The 16168-nt window shown below is 34.0% G+C and overlaps 1 protein-coding gene across 8 annotated transcripts in view; it reads right to left on the bottom strand.

The window, feature by feature from the left end:
* The window catches only part of LOC141445982 (frizzled-2-like), a 364823-nt gene that overhangs the window by 30048 nt on the left and 318607 nt on the right, over positions 1 to 16168 (bottom strand). For 7 of the 8 annotated variants that reach the window (XM_074112295.1, XM_074112292.1, XM_074112293.1 and 4 more), the window contains one exon: positions 11165 to 11274. The exons of the other annotated variant lie outside the window; for it this stretch is intronic. The gene's annotated coding sequence lies outside the window, so the exon portion shown is untranslated. The remainder of the gene's footprint in view (positions 1 to 11164; positions 11275 to 16168) is intronic. 8 annotated transcript variants of the gene reach the window in all.

Consider the following 16168-nt stretch of genomic DNA (forward strand, 5'->3'; position numbering starts at 1 on the left):
TCCTGGCTCCCCTTTTCAGTTTATTAAGTTAAATCCTATCTTTTGTTTTGTTCAAAAATCAACGCTATTGGTGGGATTCAAGAGATTTCTTCGACTGGATCATTTTATTGTAGCCAAAACTCTTTGTAGTACCAATTCTAGGCTTCAAGGAGGTTTAATTTTGTATATTACAGCAGTTTTAGGGTTAACATTTCATTGGTTTTTTAGCATTTCTGTTTGTTTGTTTATGTCAACAAAATATATGGCCAGCAAGGAATAGGTGCTCGTATTACTTTGATTTAGGAACATGTGTGAGGTCTGTTCCAATATTAGACGTGAAGAGAGGCTCGGAGGAAGTCCGTCGTACGCCGACGGGGTGAACTAGTTCCATAAAAAATTGTTCCTCTCTCTCGTTCATGCTTGTAATTTATATGTATCTTTTATTTATACTAATACTGGTTGGTGCACAAGTATGAAATAAATAAATTGTAATAAAAAACTCAGAAACAGTGAAAATCTTTCCAGGAAAAATAAAAAAACCACCCTCAGGATAAAAATAAAATAATAGAACGAACACACGAACAAAAAAATACTCAACAGCACAATGTACGTAGTATTCACACTGACATTGCTACGTAACACGGCTAATAAGTAAAAAATATTTAAATTTAGCAACATTTCACTCACAGACATACATGGTACTGTGCAAATTCTATCCAGTGTTAACTCCAGACTACATAAATGAAGTGTCGCCTTTCTGACATTTACTAGCGAGCATAAACAAGGACCCTACTTAGCCACGAACACACTTTTACATTCTTCCCGCCTGCCACCTCCCCAAAATAAGAGCAACAGAGAGGGAGAGAATTGTGTGGTTTTTTGTGTACTTTACGAGTTAGAGAGAGAATTGCCCAACTCAAAACCCCGCAGTTAGTGATTACAATTATTTTATTTTTACCTTCTCGTAATCCCCCGAAAGAAAAATAATAACCATTTTGTGGATTTAGAATTGGAAAGACAGACTCATTTACGTAAAAGCTACCTCTCTAAAATTCACGACTGATAAGTCGTGCTCTTAAGAGTTACCCTCGCATCCGTACTGGGGCTTAGAATAGTCAGTATTGCTTCCTGTCGAAAGAGGCGACTAACAGGGCGGTACCATTTTTACTTGTAATGGTGTAAGCAAGTACCAGCAGGATACGGAGAATCCTAGACCATGTTTCCAGGTGGGGACTTCCTCTTCTTCTACTTTGTCTTCAGCGTCGACCTTTAGATAGCTTAGGCCTTTAACCATCGGACGAACTCTTCTCTATTATTTGCCAAATTTTGGATAGATGACCTTGTCTGACGTCGCTTCTATGCCAATCGATGTTAGATATAGAGGGACTCCCTCATGCGGTAAATAGTACCCAGTTCACGAGTGGAGGCAAAATTTTGAGCTATTCTTTTTGTGAAAGGAGTACAGACTGGTTTGCCCTTCAGGAGGTGTGGCTATTAAATAAAAAGACTGATGCTGCTACAAAAGAACTATGCATGCGCCAAATCCTAACGACAGACAGCTGTGCAGCGTAAAGCCTTCTCTTTCGATTGCAGCGTCTCACGTGTTTGTAGAGAAATCTGTCTGACCGGAACCGTCGTTTGTGTAAGAGCTGTTAGTTTCGTTTTGCCGAAAACATGATACTACACATGTAGTAGAGCAACGAATTGTCGTGAAATTTCACATGAATCTGGGTAAAACCGTTACTGAAACTTATCTTTTATTAAAAGAAGTTTATGGCAATGAATTTTTATCACGTGCGCAAGTTTTTGAGTGGTTCAAACGTTTCCAAGTTGGCCGAGAAGACGTCGGAGATGATGACCGCCCAGGTCCAAAACGGATGAAAATATCGATTATAATTAATCAACATTACTACCGTGAGGTGCTTGTTCAACTCCAAGAAAGAGTAAGGAAAAAACGACCCGATTTATGGAAGAACAAGTCACGGGTTCTCCATCAAGACAGCGCGCCGGCTCACACTGCATTGTCTGTCAAGAAGACGTTTTTAGCCAAGTACAACATCCCAGTTTTATTGGGCCATCCGCCTTATTCGCCTGACCTGGCCCCCATGTGACTTTTATCTGTTCCCAAAAGTCAAATCTGCATTAAAAGGATCTAGATTTCAGTGCGTTGAAGCTGTGAAAGAAAAAGCAGCTTGCGTCATGCAGGGTGCTCACAGAAAAAGACTTCCAGCACTGTTTCGAATAATGGTAAATTCGCATGGAGCGTTGTAGGGATAGGGGAGGTGTGTATATTGAAGGTTATCATAACTAAATAACATAACAGCAAGAGTAGCGTAAGAACTACAATTTTGAACAGAAACAGTGAATCTGTAGAACGATTTCTTTTTAATATCTGGCCAAATATCATTTAAAGATCAATCACTTTTCTTAAAAATTATTTTCATGGAAATAAGTAAGGAGTTCCGTGAAGTCACTTTTCTTTCAAAATTCGATTAATTATAATGAATCCAACAAACATTGCGCGTAAATATTCAAAGTCAAAATAAAGAAAAGTCATGTGAGTTTTTTGCATTTTTATTTTTATGCAACCTGACACATTCTTATTATGCACATTATAATATTATTTACATTCAAAAAGATATGGTTAGAAATAAAAATAAATAAAAAAAAAGCAATAAACGTTACACAACGGGTTTTGAAAGAGAGCTTTTAAAAGTGAGCAGTCGGGTAGTTGGAAAGAATAGAAAGTAAGAGAATGATTAAGAAAGATGCTGCGGAGTGGATGCTGTAGACTGTGAGAGCGAACGATTCCTTAAGCCGTAACCCCACGGTCTTGCTAACTAGAAGATACACTTGTCTTGTTAAGACTTGTTTGGGCCAATTATATTTGATTTATACAACCACAACCACTCGTCCACGCGTTTCAATAATAAATTTTTAAGATCTTCGCTAAATAATTTTCTTATTTTTCCTATCCTTCATTTATTTTATTAATGCGGAATATTTGAATATTTATTTATAGGTTTTTTAATAAATAAATAAATATTTATGTTGATCAGCTTTATTTATAGCTGGGGATGCATATAATATGCATCTGAATTAAGGGAGTTCATTGTCTTTATTTTCCTCTTATTTGCACTCATAATAGGAAGAATTGTGAACTTTATGAAATTGAGTTATTGGAGATGAGGGGTTTATTCTGTGGTTATTTCATTGGTGGAAATAAATTTCACATTTAAGAAATGTGAAAAAATGAGAGAAGTTTAGTGGAAATATGCAAAAATAATACATTAAGTAAAGTATGTGCTTCTGTTCACGACACCTAATTGTTAGCTGGACGTTAAATCAACTGGAACTCACCAGCCAATATTATAAATTGATGAAATAGGCCCTCAAAATGTCTAGTGAGTTGTAACAAAAATTAAAAAAAAAAAAAAAAAAAAAAAAATGGCCAGCGAATAGAACAAATTTTAAAACATTCAAACTCTTTTTTTGTAAGTGCTTTTCCCAAAATTGTAATTAGTTCCACAAACTATAGTACAGGGTGAACCAGTAAGTACTGTCCATAGGCCTACTGTGTGTAGTACATCTAAAGTGGAGTTCAATGATGTATTGGCCAACTACATATTTTCCACCGTTCTTGAGTGACGTCAATTTAATTTATTTTTTCTAAAAACATTACTTTTTTCCAATAAAAATGTTATTACTCAGAAAGTTTTAGTCCGAATTCGATTCTGATGACACGGTTAGAAAGACAGATAAATTTTCTAAAAATTGATACCATTTCAAAGCATAAGTTAATGATATACCGTTTGAAAGCCCATTAAACAAGGAAACTTGTATAAAAAGTGCCAGCACCTAGGTCTGATAATGATCACGTAAGGGCCTAATGAGTTTTCTTAAAAATTTCGATTACTTTTATTTTTCCATCATTCGGAGGAATATAGAGGCTATTTGGAGAATAACTTATGCTTCGAAATGGTATCAATTTTTAGGAAATTTATCTGTCTTTCTAACCGAGTCATCAGAATCGAATTCGGACTAAAACTTTCTAAGTAATAACATTTTTATTGGAAAAAAGTAATGATTTTAGACAAAAAAATTAAAATGACGTCACTCAAGAACAATGGAAAATATGAAGTTGGCCAATACGTCATTGAACTCCACTTTAGATGTACTACATACAGTAGGCCTATGGACAATACTTACTAGTTCACCCTGTATAATCTGTTAAGGCACAGTTCTGTTAATCCGTTTTTCTACAAATCTGAAATTTCCGGGTCATGCTTGTCACAAATTCTTTGACCCCCGTTTAACTAGTGCAAACTATTTCGAGATACTAAAGCGGCTGCTAAATTCTAAACTGAAGCCTTCCTAACTTTTCCTTCGCCAGGCAACTGGTGCTCCTCACAAATTCATCCAAAAAAAACACAAAGTGAACGTGGTTATATTCAAAAATTTTGACAACCTCATTCTTCCGCTAATGAGTTTGTTTTCACCCACAGAAAAGACAACAAATACATCATTAAATCTCTTTAGGGAAACACCCAGTTAATAATACAGGAGACCCTATTTTTTTTTTTGTTAACTCCCTCCACATCCAAAACTCCATCAATATCCATTAAAATGATAATAAAGAAAAATACCCCCCTATGATTCATTTAGGAGATGATGAGTAACTTCTATTCCAGTTTCCAATACTTAACGACAAAAATTTTTAACCATTCCTGTGAAGATGGAGATGATCTAGGTGGGGTAAATGTGTCCCAGATGTACTATGGATTTTTATTACTGAAAACACCTGTAAGTTATGGGAGCTCTGGGATATAGTAATCACCAACTGGGGAATAATTTTGAATGTAATGGTTTATCAACGGAATTCATGGTCATTCAAATGTACGTATTACTCATAAATTTTGTTAATAACTCTTAATTTGGTTCGCGATCAGAACAAAATATGTTGAACTTTTGATACGAACAAACTTACCGGAAACTAGAATCGGTTTTCATTTTAACGGAACAAAAAAAGGCTTTGCTTCATTGCATATTTATGTGTAGTAAATGTGTATAGTTAGAACTTTTGAAGATTGCTGGTTAACGTATTTCTTCATTTAAGATTTTCCTCATAACATTTGTTAATATCAATAATAAAGATAATGCTAACCAAATAAAGGAACACTCCGAAAAAAAACAAACTAATAGTTTGCCTCTAAAGTTCCAGACTGATGAGTATGTTGCATGCTAATCAGTTTAGAGGTACCACCAAATCTCTTAAACGTTTATATAATGTACATGTGCCAAATTAGAATTCATTTCACATAATCTACTTGGAAATTGTTCACAAATAAATTACGTTTTTCACACGGGTAAAGATTACAGTTTAGAATATTTAGTGGTTTATTTTTGGGTGGATTGGGGGGGTGGAGGTTCATCGATAAGGGGAAGGAAGTTCCAAGGTATGTAGATGCGTAATATGGGCTTGGCAGTAGGGTCAAATTAATTTCTAATTACAGCTATTCATTGTCTAACTTTGGAACTTTTGGCATTAGGAGCGTCCATTTATTTAATTTGGTGAAAGTTTTCTAAATGTTAATTGGCCAATCATAAGTACTACATGTTGGTGCAATGTTACAAAACTGACTTACAAAACTCATCAACAATCCCTATAAAAACGCAGTAAACTTAAGATTTAGAACTTTGTCTCTAAGATTACGATTAAAGATAACGGGACGGGACCTATGCCCTACGGTACCGCAGCCATGGATCTAGTAGACCAGCGTTTCCCAACCTTTTTTGGCTTGAGTACCACTTGTTAGTACATCATGCTTCAGTGGTGTACCACTTCGTAAAATTGGTGGTATTTCGTGAAATTTGTTAAACCGAGTATGTTATTTTATTATTATTATCTTTATTTGTATAGAAATACAATGTGTCCGTCCACTTTCATGTTTACTTTATAGGTAAACTTTGTAAAGTGTAAGATCTTAGTTTTAAAACTTTTTTTAAATTAAATTTAATGTTACTTGGATAGAGCTTACTCATTACAGTCAGTCTCTTTAAGCAGATTTCTACATAGTTATCATTATTAAGTTCTGTATAATGATAATTCTGTTAAATTTTCTTTATCTTTTACTAATAATGATGTAGCTTTTTCTAAATTTTCTTTATAGAAGGGGGTTGAAATCCAATTATTATTTGTGTTTTCGGGTTTTGGAAAATACTCCTTGAAAGACAATTTTAATCCTGTTCAATGTGCTATTATATTTTCTCGTATATCTTGAGAAGACTTACTTTATTCCTGTACATATTAACAACTTTACTTTATAATATTATTAATTAAAATAATTTGTATGAATTATAGGAAAAAACGTATCTATGATAATTTTATGATTTAATTTTTTTATGTCTGCCATTATTGATTACTTTTCGCGTACCACCAACCAGCAAGGTTGGGAAACGCTGTAGTAGACGAAACCTCCCCGACTAAAGAGGTTGAGGACTTCCCCTACTAGTTCTTTCTGCACTACTATCTCCTTTGGTTCTTAAAGATCCTAATAAACCTTAATCTTGTCTCTAACTAACGAAACAAATGATAGTTCTACATGAACTTAATGTTTATGCAAACTTTTAAGTGTAAAGTTAGAGTAGTTTTCCAGAAAATCGACAAAAACCGTTTAAAAAAAAAATCGCTAGAAACCAATTACGTCAACAGGTTTGCTTCGAATTTGGAATTTGGGTAATAAATTTTATTCTTATTCTGTAGAAGAAATTATAAACCTTTTTCCAGAACCCAGTCCAGTCAAAATGAATATTTCCAGATTTTTTTATTTACGAGGGTCGTTTGAAAAGTCCGTGCAAAAATAAAAACTACTTAATTTTTTGGGGTAAACCTTTTTTATTTTTCAACATAGTCTCCTTTTAGGCTTATACACTTCGTCCAACGCTGCTCTAGTTGTTGATCCCTTCCGAATAATAGGATTTGTCCAAGTCTGAAAAATAGCCATTCGTTTCTGCAATCACCTCCTCGTTTGAATAAAATCTTTTTCCCGCCAGCCATTTCTTTATATTGGGGAACAAATAGTAGTCCTAGGGAGTCAAGTCTGGAGAATAGGGGGGATGTGAAACGAGTTGGAACCCTATTTCCATTAAATTTGCGACCACAACTGCTGAGGTGTGAGCTGGTGCGTTGTCGTGATGGAAAAGGACTTTTTTGTGGGCCAATCGTGGGCGTTTTTCTTGCAGCTCGGTTTTCAAACGGTCCAATAACGATGAATAATATGCACCTGTAAATAGTTTTACCCTTTTCCAGATAGTCGATGAGGATTATTCCTTGCGAATCCCAAAAGACAGTCGCCATAATCTTTCCGGCCGAAGGAACGGTCTTCGCCTTTTTTGGCGCAGATTCCCCCTTGGTAACCCATTGTTTAGATTGTTCTTTGGTCTCAGGAGTGTAGTGATGTATCCATGTTTCATCCACAGTGACGAAACGACGCTTAAAGTCCTGCGGATTCTTCTGTAACAGCTGCAAACCGTCCTTGCAACACTTCACACGATTTCGTTTTTGGTCAAGCGTGAGCAATCGCGGCACCCATCTTGCGGATAGCTTTGTCATGTCCAAATGTTGATGCAAAATATTATGTACCCGTTCATTCCCGAGATGCCCACAGCAATAGCAATCTCACGCACCTTCACTCTTCTGTCATCCATCACCATATCATGGATTTTATCAATGATTTCTGGTATAGTAACCTCAACAGGGCGTCCAGAGAGCCCATATGGCCACTCCGAAAATTTTGAAACCACTTATAAACTGTTCTAATCGAAGGTGCAGAGTCACCATAATGTTTATCAAGCTTCTCTTTAGTCTCCTGAGGCGTTTAGCCTTTCATAAAGTAGTGTTTAATCAACACACGAAATTCTTTTTCGTCCATTTTTTGAAAATCACTCGACTTCCTCGATTCAAACGAATGCCAGACACAAAGAAATAGACCGATCTGGCTGAAACTTGGCGTGTGTTCTTCCAAGAGATGCTACTAACTAAACATAACCTCGATACGCGCCAGTGGTGCTATCTCTCTGCCTTTGCACGGACTTTTCAAACGACCCTCGTATTTATTTATTCAAATAATATTGATAGATATTCGTAAAAATAAATAAATAAATCGAAAATATCAACTCGATTTCTCCGCATCCTCTCTATGTTGATTCAAAGAATGAAATTACAAATTATAAAAACTTGGCTTATCTTTTAGAATCTCAACGATGCAATCTACCTACCCTTTTGGTCTTTATGGGCAATTTGTTTCTATTAGTTTTGGCAGACTGACATTTTGTGATGATGGGAACAAGCAAAAAAAAAAAAATAATAATAAAAAAGATAAATCTTGTTTACAAAGAGACGTCCAGACTTAACTCTTTTCAAATAAATCACCTTGTTTGTTGTTAATTGTTCCATTTCATTATTAGGCCATTAACCTGGTAGAATATTTCACTCAGAAATGTTAGAAAAGACACAGCATTAAGACCAAGAAGAATACTAAAAGGCACGGTAGACGGATTTAAGACAACAGGTTAGGAGAGAGCAACAAAGTGGGGGGAGGTTACAGCTAGGCGCCTACTATTTATATTAACTTTAATTAGCATAAGAGAGAACATTATTAGAGCTCTGTTGTAGTGTCAGCCCTGGTTTATATCCGTCGCTGCTAGGAGAATGTTTTTATTTTATTATATTGTTTTATTTTTAATTTCGAAGCACACAAGTGTAACCAATCTTAGAGAAAGATTATCATAAAAAACAATAGGGGACCATCTGTACACGAGATACAAGTATATGTGCCGTGTTTTAAATAATTTTTGTAGAGAGATACTTATCTAAATACAAACTCAGGCACGCACACATACACAGAATAGACACGCGTACACACGTGAACGTGAACAATAATTAATTTGGACGAGTGTTTCTTTAGCTTTGGTAAGAATTTCAAGCATGCAGACATAATATTTATAAATTAAGTACATATGTATGTGCATATAATTTGCGTCTGTCTTAAAAAAGGTCCTTTTATTTAATGCTCTTTCGTTTGGAATAAGCAGATTTGTTGTAGGATAAAGGATAGAAAAGTTGAGGCCATTTTTATTGTGAAAAACGCGAATATCGACGGAAAAGTTAAAAATGCAAATATCTTGGACAGTATTGAGAATCGGGCCAAAGTGAAGAGAATATTTTTTGTTGCATTTGAGCTGCTGAATCACCTCCCGAAGTTTCGACCACTCCTCCGCATACACCCTGTATAATATAATAGTATAATAATTAAATGAATATTATGTGCAACTTAAACTAATACAATAGGACGAAGAATTAGTTTCTAAAATTAAGAGTATACCACTTTAACGAACGCTTTTCCACTTTTCTAAGTTTTCTCGAAATACTGTGGTTAAAATTTCGCAGTACTGGTTTTATGCAACTTTAGCATGCATGTTTATAGTTTCCCTGGCCTGCTTCAAACTGTTATCTAGCAGATTTATCAATAGATAAGTGAGCAAAGATGTATTGCGAAAGGTAATCTCTGCACCAACTAAAAACTTATTTATCTACCTCTAATGATGGACGCAAGTTTGAAACCGAACTAGCACATGCGCTCTACGTCAGATAAAGTCAAGGACATCTGATTTAAATAAGCATGCTTTTTATTTGAAATACTTCTCAAAGAAAAAAAATTACTTTTTCAAAGATCGGCAACGATTTGACGAGAAAGTTACATAAAATGTTCACTCCAGAGTTCACTTGATTCCCAAAAGCCACAATTCTAGCTAAATCCTAGCTAAGTCCACTTGTTGCAATAAATAAATATGCTACATCTTGCAAGTATAATAATGCGAATCTTCTGAGGTTGCTGTGTTCAGAAAAAAAAAAAAAAAAAAAAAAATGAACAGTTCATTGCCATTAAAACGTTTTGTTTATTACCAAGTTCAGAGTTTGTTTATTGTTGCAGCTAGAAGACTGCATGGATAAGCCAACCACTGGTTATATTAAACGTCACACTGCAGAGTGTGAGACGACCATAAGTCGATATTTTAACTTGCTCACCGCTCACTCCGTGGTACGTGACCAATACTACAAACACTGTATACATTATTTACTACCACACACTCATCTACATCTACATGTATATATACAAACACAAATAATAAAAAATATATAAAGCAACAGAAGGTAGTTTGTAGCTAAGTAGCTGGACATTAACTGTTTTAGAATGTACATGTGCGAGGAAATGTGATGATGTTAGTATTTGTTCACTCTGGTTGTTTCTATTTGTTTATAACTTCCGAGAGTTGTTAGGAACACAGAAAACAATGCAAAACTAAATTCTCGCAGACCCAACTAGCTCATGGTAGTCAGTCGGCTATATTTAGCGACTGTATTGTTAACTCTGTATTATAAAACTTCATCTTTACTAGACCACCGAGGGAATATTACATTAAACACGTTTTGACTTCTTATATGCTGATATTTTTCCATTATTGTTATTTTATTTTTTTTAAATAAAACAAAATTTAAATACCCACTGGAAATGTCTTTACCCAGAGATGACGTTCAACGAACTTTATTATTATAATTATTTGTTTTTTTTCAAAGTTAAAGATCTTAGTATAATAGAAATATAAAGAAATTGGCTTCTCAGTTATGTTCCTGAAATTTCCTTTAAATTCTCGGATTTTTCTTGTTGGACTTTTAACACTCTCTAAACATTATACAAATGGTAGGACTGTACATTATACTGAAATGGCATATTAGAGAGAAAACTAGCTACGATACCCTCAAAGATTTCGATTACAATCAGCAGCCTTTTCCTCATAAACCTTCAAAAAATTAAGGACAGCACCCGCTGACTTTAAAAAAATAAAAACAAAGAATTTTAAGACCGCACAATATTCCAGTCTTTCTTTTTATCCATTTCAACGAAATAACACAAACCTCTTCTTTATAAAAAAATAGAAAAAGCTAAATAAGAAACCTGTTCACGACAAATTAAATTTGACCATTGATGTACGTCATCCACTACACATGTATCAACATGAAAAAAATTTCATCGATAGCAACCCCATCTATTTTCAAAATCGAGAACTATTCACTTTGCCATTGTGGACTAGGTTAAGAACAATATACTACATAATCTTGACTTACCTTCCTAATTTAGGATAATAATTCCAAACTTCCAAAAGCTTATTTGAAACTCTCAAGAGACCGGTTCACTTTCCGAATTTTTTTCTTTTTTTACAGCATTTCAGCACTTCCTGCGAACATAGAACATCAGCTTTTATATTCATGGATGAAAGAAGTTGACAGTTAAAGTTAGTCGTCAATCTTCTAGTCCTAGGATCGAGCACTAGTCTAAAAGGAATGTTCTTATTATTGTGCGTACATTTAAAAGTTTGCAATGAGTTTAATAAGTTTAAATGAAAGCTCGTTGAAGCCGCATGAAAGCATTTATGTTCGATTAGAGCGGAAAATCGACTTCTTAATCGTAGATCTCAATCATACAACTATCCGATTTAGTCTTCACAACTTTACAGATAAGACGAAAGCAATTTAATCTCAAATTGTTGTAAAGAAACAGCTTGACTGTTCCGGTATTACTAAGTGAATATTTCCTTTACTGTTCCTGCACGTCTTGTGCAGTTGGTGGATACTTCCCGTACACCTACTCTGAAATCGTCACTACCTACATAATACCCTACTAACCGAGCTTTTTTATATTTAGGATTCAAATAGCGAGGATTCGGTCAAAATAAAAAACAACAACTCCATGTTTACTGTGACTGTGTTTTTTTTCAGTAACTCATCCAACTCACATAACCATGCCCTGAGGAAGACAATTTGTCGAAACGTTGACGTAAAGACGGAGTAGTTTTTAATTTAGACCGAATCCTCGCTATTTGAACCCTAGATATTAATGGTTTGCGGTCGCTTAAGGATAATATAAATTCATACTATCTTCAAAATACAGATATACACAATTTTTTATCAAATGTTATTTTATAAAATGTGAATGAGTTTCAAGAATTGGAATATTGTTCGCCATTCAAAATAAATATCGTTTCTACCCAATAAAGTAGTGTCAATACTTTAGAAAATAAACAATAAATAGATAAATTTTATTTATTAAAAAAATTAAAAAAAAAGAAGGCAGACTTGTAACAAACATTCTGCCAGTGTTCTATGGCTGTAATATGGCGCCTATTCTAATTAATATACAAACAAGGATAACTGGTTATTAATTATTTATGATTAATATTTATTTAATGCCCACGCATTATCCCAGCATAATTAATTTTTCTTGAATTATACAAATGACTTAAGAACAAAAAAAAAATCATTAATTATTTTAATGACCTGACTCATTTATTTATTTTATTTTTGATAGATTATTCTACTTTTAATTTTAGGGGGAAAAAAGTTGAACCCAGAATATTGAGTAACTTTTAATTAATTAAGTAAGTAGTGTGGGAGGTTTTTGTTGTTGTGAGACATTCAAAATGGAGTTCTCAGAAATAAATCTTATCTTTCTTCTATTCTGGGTGTTTAATTGTTGATGGTAATAGGGATTTAGTTAGGTCTCTGTAAGGTATAGAGGGGTTTTATAATTCCATTCGACAGAAATCTAGCTGGCCAAAAAAAATCTTACAAAATTAAAATAATGTTTTAGAAGAAGACCAGAATGTAAAGTAAAGTGGTAAAGTAATCGCCTATTTTTTCAGACGGGGTTTAACGTCCAACTACCAATTAGGTGTCGTGGACGGAGGCGACTAGCAAACATACTTTACTGTAAATGTCTCATATTAACCATTAAATCAAATCCAAGACCTAAGACCGGGAACCCAGTACCACAATACACATTATCTTCGCAGGACTCGCCTCTAACCGCTCGGTTACTGTGGCGCCCATGACCAGAATGTTGGGTCCTTGAAAAAGCTCCGGGCACCAATGTCCTTAGATGTTCATGCACCTAAAATTTATTAAATTACAAAAAAAAAAGAAAGCCCTGAGATAGAGAAGTACTTTGAAAAAAGGTCACCATTACTTGCTTTCAGGCAATTATCAAATTATTGATTATATCCGTTATAGCACGCAAGTTTATTCTATCCCTAAACCATCATGATGAAAACTCTGAAACCCGATCAGGGATACGATACGATAAACACACGGCTACAACATCGGATAAAATCATCGATATTATCGAGCCACGGCCCAAGCTAACCATATTTTCAATTATCAAATTTTGTAAAACAATAAATGTTATTGGTTTTGAGAAAGGAGGGGACCCGCTTTCCCCTAATTTGCCCTTTCAAAGTAATGTTCAGACTCTTGAACTGAATAATATTTATAAGAATTGAATAAAAATTGAAATATTCGAGAAGATTGATAGTGGTACGAGTGTACTCGTATCAACCACTTGATTGATAAAGTTTTTAATTTTTTAAAATATATTGATTCATTTAATTCTCAAAATATATTTTTCGATTGAAATCAATTTCGAAAATTTTGATATTTACGATACTTCTTTCCTCTCAAGAGGAGTTACAGAATGAGTTTCAAAACATTAGCTTCAATGATCTACTGAAAGCAAGTAAATACGGGCATCACAGCCTAATAAATCGAACAACTTGCTGATACTCTCCTTAGGCAATTTAAAGAGGTGATAATGTGAGTTTAACGTACCCACATACCCACTCCTCTTAACCCACAACCGTACAATTTATCCTCTCTAGCACCTACATTTCTTACGACGTTAAATTAGAATAAACCTTCCGTACTGCACAGGTGGATTTGGCTTGGAGCCACTCCCATTTAGACAAATATATCGCTTTGTGCAATGTGGCTAAATTTTCTATAATGTGTATTATAAATTTTTGTTTATTAATAAATAACTATTTGGGAAATGAGCCAATAAAAACAAACTACTGTGTCAGCAATATAATTCTTTAACTTATATTTATTAAAAGCAATTAAAGATTAAAACTGTCCGGTAGGACAGTTTTATAAGGGTTGATCGTCAAAAACTACACGAAAAAGCGTAACGTTGAAAAACACCCAACTTTGACAATTTCTTTCTCTTTTTCTATAAAAGATAAAATTCCCAAATTTTCTTTATAATATAGGGCAAATCCTCCTTTATGACTGTAATTTTTTTGCAAGAACACAGATATAATAGATTTTGAGAAAAAAGTTGCTGAAAATGAGCAAAAACGGCATTTTCAAAAATTGGTCTTGTTCTTGTTCTTGTTGTTACCTTTTTTGTAAACAACGTAGCGCCTCATGAATTTATAGATTGATATTCACTCATGATTGCTTTACATAACAAATTAAAAAGCTAACACAATTATTTTGATAAATATGGCTTCAATTTAGTTTGCTCTCTCTCTCTCGTACCATTTGTTAAGATGGCCGAGCGGTTAGAGGCGAGGCACGCACTGATAAGCTGCATTGTAGGGGTCAGGGTTCGATTCCCGGTCTAAGCCTTGGATTCAATTTGCTATTCGCCACCGTCCACTAAACAGGTTAGACGTAAAGTCTGCCTGAAATTCACGGACATACTTAACTTTTACTAACATTACGCACAGTCCATTGTTACTACGTTTCCAACAAATATTTAATTTTTAAACTCGGGCAATGCCCGTGGTAAAAGAAAGACCAATTTCAAGTCTGAGTAACATTTACTACAGTAAGACGGATATATTCAATAAGCGAAAAGTTTTTACAGCAGATTATGCTAAGACCTAATGATTAAAACATCTAATTAAAACCCTAGAAAGTACTGATGCCAAATAAATAAATGAAAGGTTCCTTAACCTTTAAAAAGGAGCTAGTGACTAAAACCAAACCCACCCTTACAATGAAGTCCTCTCACTGCTAAAAAGGGCATACTTTCTATTGTCTTTTGCCATTTCAGGAAAATTATGACAGTACTAAAAGAAGGGCTGGTGTCTTTCTACCTGTATGACATGTCCCTTTAGTTAATTTACGACTCAGCTGGGAAAACTGTCATAGTTATTCCACATAGTTTATGGATGTTATAGTGTTTGTGGATTTCCAGGTATTTTAATGCTTTCACCCTGTAAAACGCTCTGCAAGGCAGAAGGAAATGTTTAGAGAAAGATCTGTATACACTATGCACTCACATACTAACATAGGCAAATATTACTATCCAGCTAATTTGAGGAACAACTGCATTCTCATTAATTTTCACCACAGTAATCATTTAGCAAACAGTGTGCTCCAGCTGGCAAATGTTGCTGTTTAGAGACAACAATTTGGTAAGAGCTCAACAAACAACATTTTACACAAACATTTACACTATCTAGTATGCAGTGTTGCCAATCTTGTTTAAATACGATCATTAATTTCCCTGTGGTTTCTAAATTAGAAAGACAGTATTAACCCGTTGTAATCTATCTAATTCTTACCCTTCACCTATCCTTCCCTACATCCTTGGATTGCAATTTCTCATCATTATGTTAAATAATTGGAACTACTTACTATGCTAATCCCATCGCTTTTTTATTTTATCTAAAGATTTATTTATTTATATATTTTGTAGATACATTTGTTTTTATTTTTCATAACAAACTAATATTTTATAATTTATTCTTGTCACCTTCTAAGCTCTTTTTTATATTTAAATCTAATTTATTCTTGCTTAAGATTTTTGCCTCGGATTTACATATTTTTTTACTATCTCTTACTCACAGCAAGTGGTGGTTAATGCAATCGTATCGAATTTTCGAAATTCATCTTTCAAATGAAATCCAAGATGTAAATTAATATTTATTAAATGAATTAACTTCAACTTACTTTAATTTAGGCTGTTTACGAGTTAAGACTATTTTTAAAGGAAAAAAATTAACATTTAAAAATTATAAAAATCTTTATAAAGTATCGTTCGTAGTTTTTGGTGTCGGATTCATTAATCCAAAAATAAGAAAGATTATTACCGATTTCGGTCATTATTGCTTTTTTCTTTTGTGCTAAGTTTTCGACGTGGTGACTACGTCATCTTCAGGGACATGGAACATATTTACAGAAACATATCACAAAGTACAATGCATTGCTTTGATATAAATAAATAGTTTGCACAAATTATTTAATTATAAACGTTTCTTTGCAATTTATTTCTGTGAAATGTTCTAT

The sequence above is a fragment of the Rhodnius prolixus genome, unplaced genomic scaffold, assembly GCF_049639745.1.
Source record: "Rhodnius prolixus isolate KJV_2025 unplaced genomic scaffold, Rpr scaffold_1, whole genome shotgun sequence".
NCBI lineage: Eukaryota > Metazoa > Arthropoda > Insecta > Hemiptera > Reduviidae > Rhodnius > Rhodnius prolixus.